This window comes from Coloeus monedula (assembly GCF_965178545.1).
Source record: "Coloeus monedula genome assembly, chromosome: 2".
Classification (NCBI taxonomy): Eukaryota; Metazoa; Chordata; class Aves; order Passeriformes; family Corvidae; genus Coloeus; species Coloeus monedula.
Genome location: NC_138782.1, coordinates 66,010,192 through 66,023,145, shown reverse-complemented (window position 1 = coordinate 66,023,145; position 12,954 = coordinate 66,010,192).

Here is a 12,954-nt window from a genome sequence, read left to right as displayed (position 1 = left end):
TATTGTCTTAAACAGCTTTTACCCTGATTTTTTAATACAGTGTCACAGATCTGTAGTCAAGGTGTCTTTGCACATGATTTTTTCTGCAAGCAGTAACAGGAACTTAAAATTCTGTATAAAGCCATTGGTATAAACACGTGTTCCCTTGCACAAGCTCTGCTGAAGCTGGTCTGAAGCTCCCACCATCTCTTTCCTCAGCTAAGCATAAGAACAAATCTCTGAGAAGGCTGTGGCCAAAGGCTGAGAAGGTTCCTGTGGGCTTCTGTAAAGCAGCAAGATGAAAATCAAAAGGGAAAATGCAGAGCACCACATGAAGGCAGAAGCATACAAATTCAGGGAGTAAGAAGAAAAGGCCCCTTAGGCAGCAGTGGTAATTCACAGCTCAGTGTAAACAGTGTCATGTCACAAAGAAAGCAAACATCATACTGGGACACACATGCAGAAATACAGTCCGTAATATACATGAAACAATTCTTCTGTTCTATTCAGTACTGCCAGAAGGATCAGCTGAAGTACAATGTCCCTTTAAGGTACCACAGTTCAAGAAAGAAGTGGTATAACTAGAAACTGTTCAGGCAAAAGCACTGAGAATGATCAAAGCTTTAAAAAAATAAGTTGCAGAAAAATGTTCCCACACCTACGTACCTATGAAGCAAATAATAGCCATACAGCAACACTGCCAAGGATGAAAGGGATATGACCACAAATGGGAATCAGCTGAAGGAAACACAAATAATTCTTTATCTGTACAAATTTCTCCTTTTTCTGGATATACCAAACAATATAACTCAGGACATTTAGCAAAAGAAAAAACAAAACACAGAAGCCCCAGCACTAAAACTAACATATCCCTTCCATCCCATCTGTAGCCAGTTTCTCATTTTACCCTTTCTCAGGATGTGCATGTTTGTATTCCTAGCTCCCTCATTCATTCATTTAGAAAAGAATAACACCTTTCCTACTCTTTTCCAAAATAAAATTTACTCCCCTTGTTTCCCAGTGATCCAAAGAAACAGTGGAGCCTCCTAATTTGGAAGAAAAATGCAAAACATAAACGTTATCATCTTTCTAAAAGGAACAAAACTTGTGCTATCATGCTGGAAAACTGGTAGTGAGCTGTCCTAGCAAATTTCCACCTTGACAGCCAGTTTCACCCTAATTTGGGGGGGAGGAGGGGAAATTTAAGTGTGTACAAAGCAGGCATTCAACAGACAGATCCCGATATGCCAGTCAGCATGCGTAGACTTCCAATATTGAAATAATCCTCCCACTCCAAGTGTATCCTGAAAACAAGGATCCCATACAGGGATCCTCAGAAAGCAGAGGAAAGAGCTATCTAATGTAGTCAGAACTAAAAAGTGAATTCTTGGACTGAATCTCCAGGTGTGTGCATCAATATCTATGTCTACCCAAGCAAGTGATTTACTTCATGCATCTGCTGTGACCTGGAAGTAAAACAAACACATGCAAAGCAACAGGGAGAGTTCTGTACTCCAAACACCAGGATCCAGGACAGTGACATTTCACTGGACTGGTAGACAGCTGGGCTCACAGCTGAGTGTCCCAATTTGGAGCAGACATCAGAACAGAGCAGAGTTCTTACTGTGTGACTGATCCAATTTAGACCATGCACACTAAGGCAACTAGGATCACATGGCCAGAAAGCAAAGGAACATCTACTGAAAGAAAACCTGTTTTGAGATCCCTTTGACACCAGCCTCAGTGGCTGAGCAGCATTACATCTGCTCACCAGCAAAACACGGGTGTGCAGGGCAGAAAGTGATGTGGCTGCTGAACTGATCTGAGCACAGGGAAGGAGCCGTTCGAGGAAGGCAATGGTTAAAGGAGTCCCTTCAAAGGCACTACAGGAGGCAGAAAAACAGAAGTGCAGAGGAAGAATGAAGCTACATGAACAACTGATGGGATAGGAATTTTGGTCATAATATTATGTCAGTAAACCATATTTTACCTGGAACTTCTTTATTTCTTGCTCTGGATCATGTTTTTTTCCTCAAAGTTTTCATTACAAAAAGAAAATACCTAGTCATCTGGCTTTTGTTTTGGCCCTACCCACGCACGGTATTTCAGACTGCACAGTCTGTTACAGCCTTAAACCTGGAGATAGGATGTAAGTGGGTGAGTCACATTAAAATTGTTCTCTTTATTTTCTGACTCACTGCAGTTTTGTATTTCAAAATTTGAAGTTGCTTTTGCACTGTCAGCCAGTTTAAATAACGTAGCAAATTCTTTAGCTGCAGTGTTCTCACTCATTCTCTACAGAAGCTTAGGCGATACTGAAGATCTACCCAGAGACTTTTGCTGACTTTTATTATTTATCACTGTGTCCAGATGACCTGAACAATGTCTTCATTTTAAATTCAATGATGCATTAATAATACATATGAAACATAAGACTTATGAAGATCTTGGCCTTAACATCTGACAGTAATAGGGATGTGAACAAATACTTACATACACACACATCAGTGTGTTGTCAGTTGTAATTTAAAGAGTTTGCTTTGTGGTGGAAATCTTGAAATGCCACCTTTGTCTTTTTTTACTCTATTTTTTGCAATTATATTAAGACACAATGATCAAGGCCAAGACTCCCAGCAATATCCAAAGGAAAGTGAAATGCAGCCCTGAGGAAGGGCATGAGAAGTGATTTCAGACTATTTTTATTAGCTAAAAAAAAAATTCTGTGACCACAGTTTACTGGTGAGAGGGCTCCTGTATAATTTTCTGGTTTCCAGTAACTAACAGAGCCTAAGTTGCTTCCCTAGGTTTTTGAGGTACATCCCTATGACACTTTGCCTTTCTTGGCAATGTCCTGCATAGCAGGTAGGTAACGAGAGAAGCATTTCAATGACTCAGACCATGGGGTGATGCCTCCATAACCGACAGAGAGTCAGGCATGAAGCAATCTTCATACAGGAAAAATCTGAACCACTGATTCAGGGGTTGCTAATTGGGGATCTGAGACTCAGAGGGGCCTAACACTATCATTTTCTTCATTCTTGTGTTGTGGACTCATAATAATAGGTTAATTATGGTTTTAATTTTGGAAATAGAGATCATTGTTCTTCAACACACAGGCCAGACATAATGATTTCTTTGTTGCAAGTCTGGCAGAACACAATGCTTCTTTTTTATAACAGCAACTGGACAATTTATTTGCATGCAGGAGGTAGTTTGTTCCACTGGATACCCTTTAGCCTTTACTTTTCCATTGTTCAGAAATAACACAGTATACTACAATTACAATTATACTACAAAAAGACTTCAATTATTGGGTAAACAATCTAATCAAACAAGAGCATGGCTCATATATAGCTGCAATTACCTGTAAAGTTATGGATACTGGCAGACAACAGTATTGTCTTTCACTGCCTCATGAGAAATGACATACCCTAATTTAAATATGCTCAGCTATCAGTGAGACTCCCATTGTTAAAGAATATTGTGGTAATTATTCTATTATGGCATTACTCCACCTTATTACTCACAGATGGACAGTGGAAAGATGAAAACTTTGGGTGCCCCTTGAGTATGTTGTCTCTTTGCTGCCATCACACAGTGGGAATTTCTATGTATATCTCATATTTTAAAAAGTAACCAAGTGCAAGCTCATGGGATTCAATTCTTCAGCATCTGCCATCAGGACACAAAAGCCTTTGCAGCCTTGACCAGTGCAACAGCCTCTCTTTTGCTCACAGCTGCCCTTAAAACCTTTGGCTTCTACCAACACATGGATGCTTGGGCACAGGCAAGAGCAATCCCCAGCAAGAAAGAGCAGCTTCAAGTGCAGGAGTCAGTGACCTGCTGGAGCATAACTCATTGGCTAAATCAGCCTCTGTGCATGACCTCTGTTCCAGGGCTGAGGCAAAGGACCAGGTTTAAACTGAGATAACCATGCCCAAGTTTTACTGTTTAGGTGGAGGTGTGTGCACAGATTAGGTGTCTAAAATCCTGTTTTTGTCAACAGTAAAATGGATGAATACAGCAGTGGAGGCTGGAGGGTAATGCAGTTGTCCAAAGGTAGGTGCCCAGGGCCATTTTACGTTCCCTATCACGCCTTGCTGACTTCCAAACAGAATGTCAAAAAGGGCACGTCTCCAGTAAGGCTTGTGTCATATCTGAAACAGTGCATGGTTGCCACCTGCCTTCTGAATCACTTTGGGACAAACGGAGCTGATCCAGCAGCTCTTCTGACTGTACCGCCCAGGAGCTCAGTGCAGCTTCCTGAACATCTCGTGGATTGCTGTCCAAGATGCCCTGGGACAGCCTGCCTGGAGTTCAGTTACCACTGCAGACATGGGTATCCCAAAGGCTCTGTGTTAGATGTACCAGCTCCCAGTGGGTGTCTCAGAAACCCTACAGCATCTCAAGAGGCCCAAGACACATGTACATAGACGCCTGAAGCCTACCTACATTTTCACAAATTTAAATGGGTGGTATATCTATAGACACTTAAATAGAGAGGCTGAAGTGTATTTAATACTCATATCGAATGTCTCAGTGTGACCTAGCTTTGACCTGTTCCTTTTGGTTTAAAAGTTTATACAAAGACAGTTACAGGCACTCAACTAAGAGCATCAGCTCTTAAGCTGTCATAACTGGACCATTTGTATACTCTAAACAAAGTTAACAATCTTCAATGAGTTTAAAATACGAGTCCTCCCTTCTTTGCCCTTTTCAGTCTACTATCACCCCAGGCACCTCTCCAATATGGGCTTTCTTTTTTTCCTGAGAGATCTTGACTGCTACTGCATTTTAGCTGGGTGATTAGTCAAAGAACGTTCCTTTATAAGTTCTTATTCTGTGTAAAGCTGCAGGTTTTCTCCCAGTCTTAGTTACAAGAGCTTTCTATCCCATTGTTGGAGATAACAAAAAAACAATGCCATAGAATCTGGGCTCCAAAAGAAGATTCAGCATCTCTTCAGCTAATCGAAGAGGAATGATGATAGATATTATGCAACTCACTGAAGAATAAAGCCTGATAATATCAGAGACTAGAACTATAGAATGAATATCCTACCACTGCTAGCTTTTTCAGCAGAAACATCCAGCTTCTGCACTTACCCAGCAATCCCTAACTGTCCACCACACCTGTCCATATACCCTGAGTCCCAAATATTCCTCTGCAAATGTTGCAGAGCTTTCTACTTCTCCTGCAGAGTTCTGCAGTTTATCACTCCTGCTGCCATTTTACAGCAAACTAGAAACTGAGGTGGGAGTAATGAGGTGTAGTAAGCTAGATGGTGCAAATAATTGCTCCATCAACAAAATTAGTTGATGTCACGTCAAGCTGAACCAAAACCACCAGCACTAATTTACCTGAACCTACACAGAATATCTACTTTGCTGGGACTGAGCATCACAGAAATTTGCCACACAACACAAAGCACGATGTATCCTCAGCTGTATATGTGAGGATGTATACAACTGCACACATTCACTAAAAAGCCATAGATACCTTTCACACCATGGAAATGCAAATGGAAGTACAGATTGATTCATCATCTCCTCTCAAACCAAGTGCACAAACATATACTGCCTCATCTTTGAAATCTATAGCCTTGCAGAGTCTTTAATATGAATCAGAATTAAGTTCATTCATTCATATATATCTGGTCACCTTTTCTAGCCTTACTGCTCACTCTTTAAGCCATTACATTCTGCTTCGACTTTGTTTCACTATCCAGTTGTGCTGGAATCTTGGAAGAAATCATACAAATGAAACTGTGGATGATATAACCAAGTGTCACTTCCCTGGAACTCAAGGAGTTAGTTATATGCTCTTACAACAGCAGTGAATTTAATCCAGGATCAGTGGAATAACATAGTTCCAGCATCCTGCTCAAAATGAGCAATGGGGGCAGCCTTGAGGCCCCAGGTAAATAGATGCCATAAATTCAGTCCTCATCCAAATCCAGGAGTTTATACGATTGGCAGATACAACCTACTCATCTTGCTGATCACATATTTGTGTACTTGAAAGGCTACACATTACTTATTGCTGATGTGACAGCTGAAAGTCTGCTAAACTCCATGGAATGGCACTGAGCTCTGCTGGCTGTGAGCGTGCCCCTGTGGCATTAGGCAATACACAGCTAAAGGCAGTGGTGCTCAGTGGTACCACAAAATGGAGACATAAAAAAGGGAGATTTTTCAGAGCTTGTTTCAAAGTTACTGGAAATAGTGTAGCCATTTCCTTTACCTGAATTTTAAAAAGCCTAACACAAATTCCCTGGAGAGAAGACAGCAGTGAAAGAAGTGATCATCATACAATTGAATGACTTAACTGAAATCAGTGAAACTAATTCTAGACATAAGTTCTACCCAGCAAGAAAAACTGCCAGAATTAAGCCCAAAGTGACATCCTACCCAAAACCAGGAAGAGTGGTGAACTGAGACTCCTCATCTGTTCCCAATATGAACCCCTCATGGGCTTTTATCAGCACTGCTGGAAGCCAAGAAGCAAGAACATCTTACTCCATCGCTTTTCCCCCCAGCTTTCAATGCTCCACATAATTAGAACACTTCTAGAAATGCAGCTCATGTGAAGACTTCAAATGAAATAACAAAATGCCTGATCTATTTACCTTAACCCTTTAACAGAATACACACTCTTGAAAATTAATGATGCATTAATACATCAGAAGCTTTTCAGGATTATAAACCAGACCTAAACCACAAACTCCAAGCTAACATTACAGATGTACCAAGAGACCTAATTTACACAACAAGAAGCCCTGGAATAGCACTTTTAAATTCCAGTGAGACCAGTAATTATGCACTGGTGCACACAAAGGCTCAGGTGAGTCATCCCCAGGGTAGCCTCACGATGAACTGAAGAAATTAATTTAATCTTGAGATCCTATAACCAAACTAAAGAGAAGAAAAAAATGCGGTGAAGAAAATCCAAGCAGATATAAACTCAAGCATACATAATAGATAAAATAATTTATTGTATGCACAATAAATGGTAAGTAACTGCAGTTTGAATACAACTGCTTTCCCCAGAGCATTCCCTACTGGCACTTAGGAACCTGGAGAGGATTATGGCGTCAGCAGAATACTACCACTTTGTAGTTTCCATCTTCAAAGGACTGTATCTAATGAATCCTGATAAGACCCCTGTGAAACAGGTCAGTATTATAGTTCATTTCACAGCTAGTTAAAGTGACCACTGATCTGGCAAATTTGCAATCCAAAAGATACTGTGATCCTTTTGGGAACTTTCCTTTCCTGCCTTCCATTTTCCTTTGCCTGCTCTCTTCATTTGGGTCCAGAGAGGGAATATAGTATTGCTGCAGCTAATTTCTGTCATCCTATGAAACCCACAGAACTGATATGAACTCAATCAGAGCAACTAGGACGATTAGAGCTAACCGAATGAGCAGGAAACAGCTGAAGTCAAGGGATTAAGCATACAGAAGGAAAGGGCATTGCACTCTAGGCTGCAGAAAATGCACCCCTTCTCTTTTGAGATTACAAGTCATTTATCTTCTCTTGGAGCACCTCTTCTTGATAAATGGTGCTATCAGGGCAGCCTGCTCATGCCATTTCTAAACCAGTCTGGCAGCAAATTAAACCAGGATGTAAATTTGTCACTCTCAGCCCCTCAGAGAAGATGTACAGAGGGGTTAATTGCACTGTGATGTTTTCAAACCACCCCCTTTTATAGGAGAAGGCATAAAATTTTCCACATGTTCCCTGAGCCAACCCAAGCAGGTTGCAGGTAGCAGGCAGTTAAACATACACAGATATTCACTTGGATAGTCTATCCTGATGGATCTAATGAACCTACTTGCAAAATGTAAGGTTGTGAGTAAGTACTGGCCTGGGGGCTATGTGGGTAATCACAATTATTTAATTTTGACTGTATTATTTATTTTGCAAGCTATGCTGAATGTCCCTTTATCAGCTTATGGATGCTCAATTTGTTAATTAAACTCTAAGATATAACAGGCAGTACAGCATTACTGACTAATGCATGCATCAAACCTCAATGAACTGCTGTCAGCTCAAAGTTTCATGCCACGAAGATATTTCTGTGCTATGCTGTCATACTGTCTCAGAACACTTTATTAGACAGATGCAAAAGCAAGTGATAGTGTTTCTTCCATCTGCAACATCAACTTTGGATTAACTGTCTCACTCTGTGTGGCTCTTAGAGGTGACAGTCATCGAAACTGCAATTAGAATAATTATTTAAGCACGGGTTGAAATTAACTTCCTTCTAAGATTTTACCATAACAACTCCATCTTCTTTTTCTTCCTTATGCAGAAAAGTCTGGTGAAGCTATAGAAAGAGACTCTCTCCTCGTTTGCTGCCTTGGTGCAGTGCTCGGGGATTACCCACCACACAGCAAGGCTCTGTTCCTCACTCCCTTCCCTCCTGAGGAACCTGCCACACACTAGGGAGAAAACTAAGGGGAGCAAAGGCCCAGCAGGGTCAGGCTGTGCAGAACAGGGCCCTGCACTCTGAGTCCCTTCTCCACAACATTTCCTGCTGCTGTGGAAACTGGTGACACCGTGAGAAACGGTTATGGAAGCTTCAGATGATACTGCCCATCATAACGGGTCTCTCACCCAGAAAGCCACAGAGTCTAAGCATATGAGAGAAAAAGGGAATGCAAAAAGCACAAACCAACAAACAGCAAAGTAGCCCCTGAAAACTGGACACTTTTTTTTTCCAAAAAGCACTAAGAAATTTTGAGGTCCCATGGAACAGGAGAAATAAGATTAAACCATGGAATCGTGTCTATAAATTTTGCTTATGACACCCTTTTCACACGAGTAAAGCCTAGGGGACAGAGTCATCCAAGGAAGTTTTTATAAACTTATAATTTGCAAACTAAAGTGTCATGGACTACTATAGAAACTACATGGAAATAGCTCCATTTGAGTTGCTGAACTGTTAATCCAAATGGAACAGCATAAAATGTTGTCAGTTCTTTTATAAAATAATAGCAAGCATCTTATACTAGCATATTTTAAAAAATATATATAATTGCTGCAGGAGGTGCTGTTTTGATTATGTCAATGTAGCATTCAAAACTACTACCTGACAAAATAAAAAGATGCCCTCTAGTGTAAAAGTACGTCCTTGCATGGAAACTACATGGTAGTTCATATTGTTATAACTGGAATTACAAACCTAAACTTCCATTGGTTCTGTCTCCATAAGAACTTTTACACCTACTGAGCACTCACCAGCAGGTAGCTCAGAGGGTCTGATCCACGTTGTTTGAAGACTTTGCTAACTTTCCAATAAAGTCTGGGCGTTTTCAAGCATTTTAATACAGAGTTCTCCTTTTCGAAAATGTAATCCTGAGTTCGAGGCCTACGTACTGTGCAGTTTCCCAGAAAACATGAGCACAGAACCACTCAGTAAGTTTTGCCACTGCCTGCAATAGGACCAGGGGTGTGGTAAAACAAGTAGCAGTTTTAGGTGTCAGGAACAACTTTGCAGGCATTCCTACTGTAAGCCAGGAGTCTGGTCAGTGCAACAGCTGGATCAGGAGAGACAGCAGGACCTATAGTCTATCAAATATTTTTTATAAGAGCTCAGCTTCCCCACAGTTACCAGATACCATCTAGTGATACAGAAGGAAATTGCAATTTCTCATTCACTATTTTTTAAAATGAAAGATGAAGATGACAACATATTTTTTTATCGTTTGCTTTTCTTTCACTAAAAATAAATATAAATATAGTATGAGTGCACTACCTCCTCCCTGTGATTAACAGCCTTTTCGTATATCAAGAATCTTGTGACTCTAGCTAGTTTTCAAGATTTCACTTCTGAAGATGTATGATTACAAAAGAATTTCAGCTTCTATAAAGTTAAAATAAAGCCTGCCTTATAGCTAGAGACCAACATTTTATGTGTAGTTGTAAGTTACTGTTAAGTCCTACAGATGGAAAGCTTGGGGCCAAATTTAAAAGAAACCCAAAATCTAACCTCGTAATTTTTGTAATCATCATGATTTTGAAGATCCCAAAATATTTTTTTTAATGAGTTTAGTTGCACCCCTGGTTGATGGGGAAGATGTCAAATAGAAAGAGATTCTAGTGATGATGAGACTAAGGCACAAGATTTGCTTTGGGCAAAAGAAGGCTTTAATCCTGCAAACTCTCTGCCTGGAAAACTAAAAGATTTAAACATACTGTATTGTAATGCAATAGCTGTTTTGTGGTGGGATTTTTCTGCTTGTCTGCATCACCATATGGATGACTTCAATTCCACAGCAACATATACTGTGATATGATTTTGACAGCTGGGATAATGGAAAAAGTCAATGTTTACTTATTGGCAGAGAAAATGTTACCTTGCCTGCCAACTGGGCCAATAAAATAAATTTGTTTTGTATGCTGTGTGGAATTTTTTAATGCCACTAAATGAAAACAAAAGAATCAGGATCTCTCCTTGGGAACTCACAGACAGAATGGGTACAGATACAGCAAAAGTAACAGATTGAGAGAACTGAGAAAAAGAACTCGCCCTGAGCTCCTCTTCTCCCACTCCTCCTCCTCAGCAGCATTCAGCTTCCTGTTTTTAAAGCAAAATGGGATTGTTCTCATGACTAACCAACACAATCCTTCCAAAGCTGTTAAATAACAGCATTTTTGGCAGAAGTTACTACATATCTAGATTATGTAAGCAAAATACAGATATTCCATGAGGTACAGTAGTTGCATTTCCATACACCAATTCGGCCTTTAAATGACACTTTGTTCTGAATCTACAAATAGAGACTGGAAATCAGTTTAGCTACAGTGCAGCAGGACTGTAAATGCAGATTGCTGAAACAGACATAAACCTCGGCAGTTTCTAGATGGTCAAAATGAAGAAACACTTGCAAACCCAAAGGGGCTTCAGACTTCCATCGATCAACTTACATTTCATACACCATTGGCACAACTGCAATTGCACTTCAAGAGAGTTCAAGTGAATGTCATTTTGTCTTACTGACACCATCTTAAAACACCTGTAGCACAAGGGATAAGCTTGTATCTTGGACTGTAAAAAACTATAAATATCATTTGTAAAAAGAAATAATCCTGGAAAATTTGTGTATCTTAGTCTTTGATGACTGTAAGACATTTATTACTTCAATGAAAATGGCACTGCAACATGGGGATCTCCTGCTTTAGGACAGCTTAGAGGAAAAGGAATTCAGGGCTTGATAAGCAACAGGGGATTCATGAAAAGAATGTGCCACTCAAGCAAAATCAAGATTTGTCTTTAGTACATTTACACATTGTAACTCAATTCTCAGCCCCTCTCTGGCTCCCTGCATGGAAGAAACAAGTGCAGTGCACTGCCAACTTTACACCATCTCTGGTCTTTACATGTGGAATGGGCATGATACCACACATCATCCACTCCTTTGCTGATAGTTTACCTTGCAGCTGCTCTGAGGTTCTCCACACCAACTTCTCAAATTGCTTCAATATAAACTGACTCAAAACCACAGCAGAAGGAAACTGCTTTTCTTCCCTCTCACCTCAGCTACACCAAGTGCAGCAGGGATTGAGCTCTTGATGAATATAAGACATTGGCACATCTGCAAAGGTTTGCATAGTATCACACAGATTTGAAGAAGCAGAAAAAAATGCTTTATAAATAGAAACACTGACATATGGATTAATAGTTCTCCACCATCACAGCATCAGCAAAATATTAATGGTGGGACTATAGACTCTTAGCAGAGGAAGTGGTGTCTTTTAAGACTTAGTCTGACAAATCTTTACTTTTCAAACCACTAAATTAATAATTTGGTGGTGATCAAAAGACAAATTTCACAGTGATGACACTGTAGACAACAATAAAAATACACAAGGAGAAACATAGCAGACAACAGAAATGTAAAGCAAATAGATGTAGAAAAGAAACAATTGAGGTGGCTTCAGTTATAACAGACAGGTACAAAGTAACAGCCCTAAAGAAAGCCATCAGTGGAATGGATAGGTTGTGTCCATGCCAAAAACAGAAACACAAAAAAAGATGTTTAAACAATACCCGTTCTGACTGAAATAAGAGTTGGTAATAAGGATTGATAACCATGTAGGCAACATTTCAGAAGGTATATTATTAGAACTGGTCCCCTTATTGCAATCCATTCAACTAGATACCTACATGATTCTTATTCCCTTAGTCTAGTAAGGTGCAATGCATTTAATTCTTTGTTACTATCTTTGGCACTGTCTGATATTCCTTTGATTGCCATGCTTGCTCCATAGCTCATGGAGTGTAAAATAAAATCTCTCATTCACAAGCACATTTTCTCAGTCCATCTGCAGCTGCAGTGAAACTTACAAGCCTATCCATACACCGCCACAGACTTCTTTTTTACTAAGTACAGTCTTCCAAGGTGTTGCCTTTCTTACAAAGCTGCATGAAGTCAGAGTAGCTTTGCTTGAACTCTTTAGATCCCTTAAGAGCACAAGCCTGCTTTCTTTTTTTAGGTCAGATTCTAACAGAAACCGACAGGAACTTGGCCTCAATATCTTCCACAGGATCAAGGTCTGGTTCAGTAAAGGATTAAGGCTATTGTTGCTGAGTACACACTGCCAGTAAGAGACCTTTCCTTTACCCTAACCTCTATTCTTTGACTCAGCCTCACACAGAATTATCTAAATAGAACATAGATTACCATGTAGATGCTTGTCTTTGGATGCAAACATGACACATTTATTAAAACCAGTCCTAATTTTGGGTTGGCTTTTCTAGACTTTTAGAAAATAATAAGCGATTTAACCAAATGCATTTCTTTTAGTATTCCTGATTACACTTCAAATTTAGTATTTTTAGAGCTTTCATCTCTTATGTTTTCTGAAGCTTGTGATTTCCAGGGGTTTAAAAATCAAAAAGAGCAGCCAGACAGTAGCTGTAGTTCTAACAAGCCCTTAGCTAGACATTTTGCACTTTAGTCATGTTGA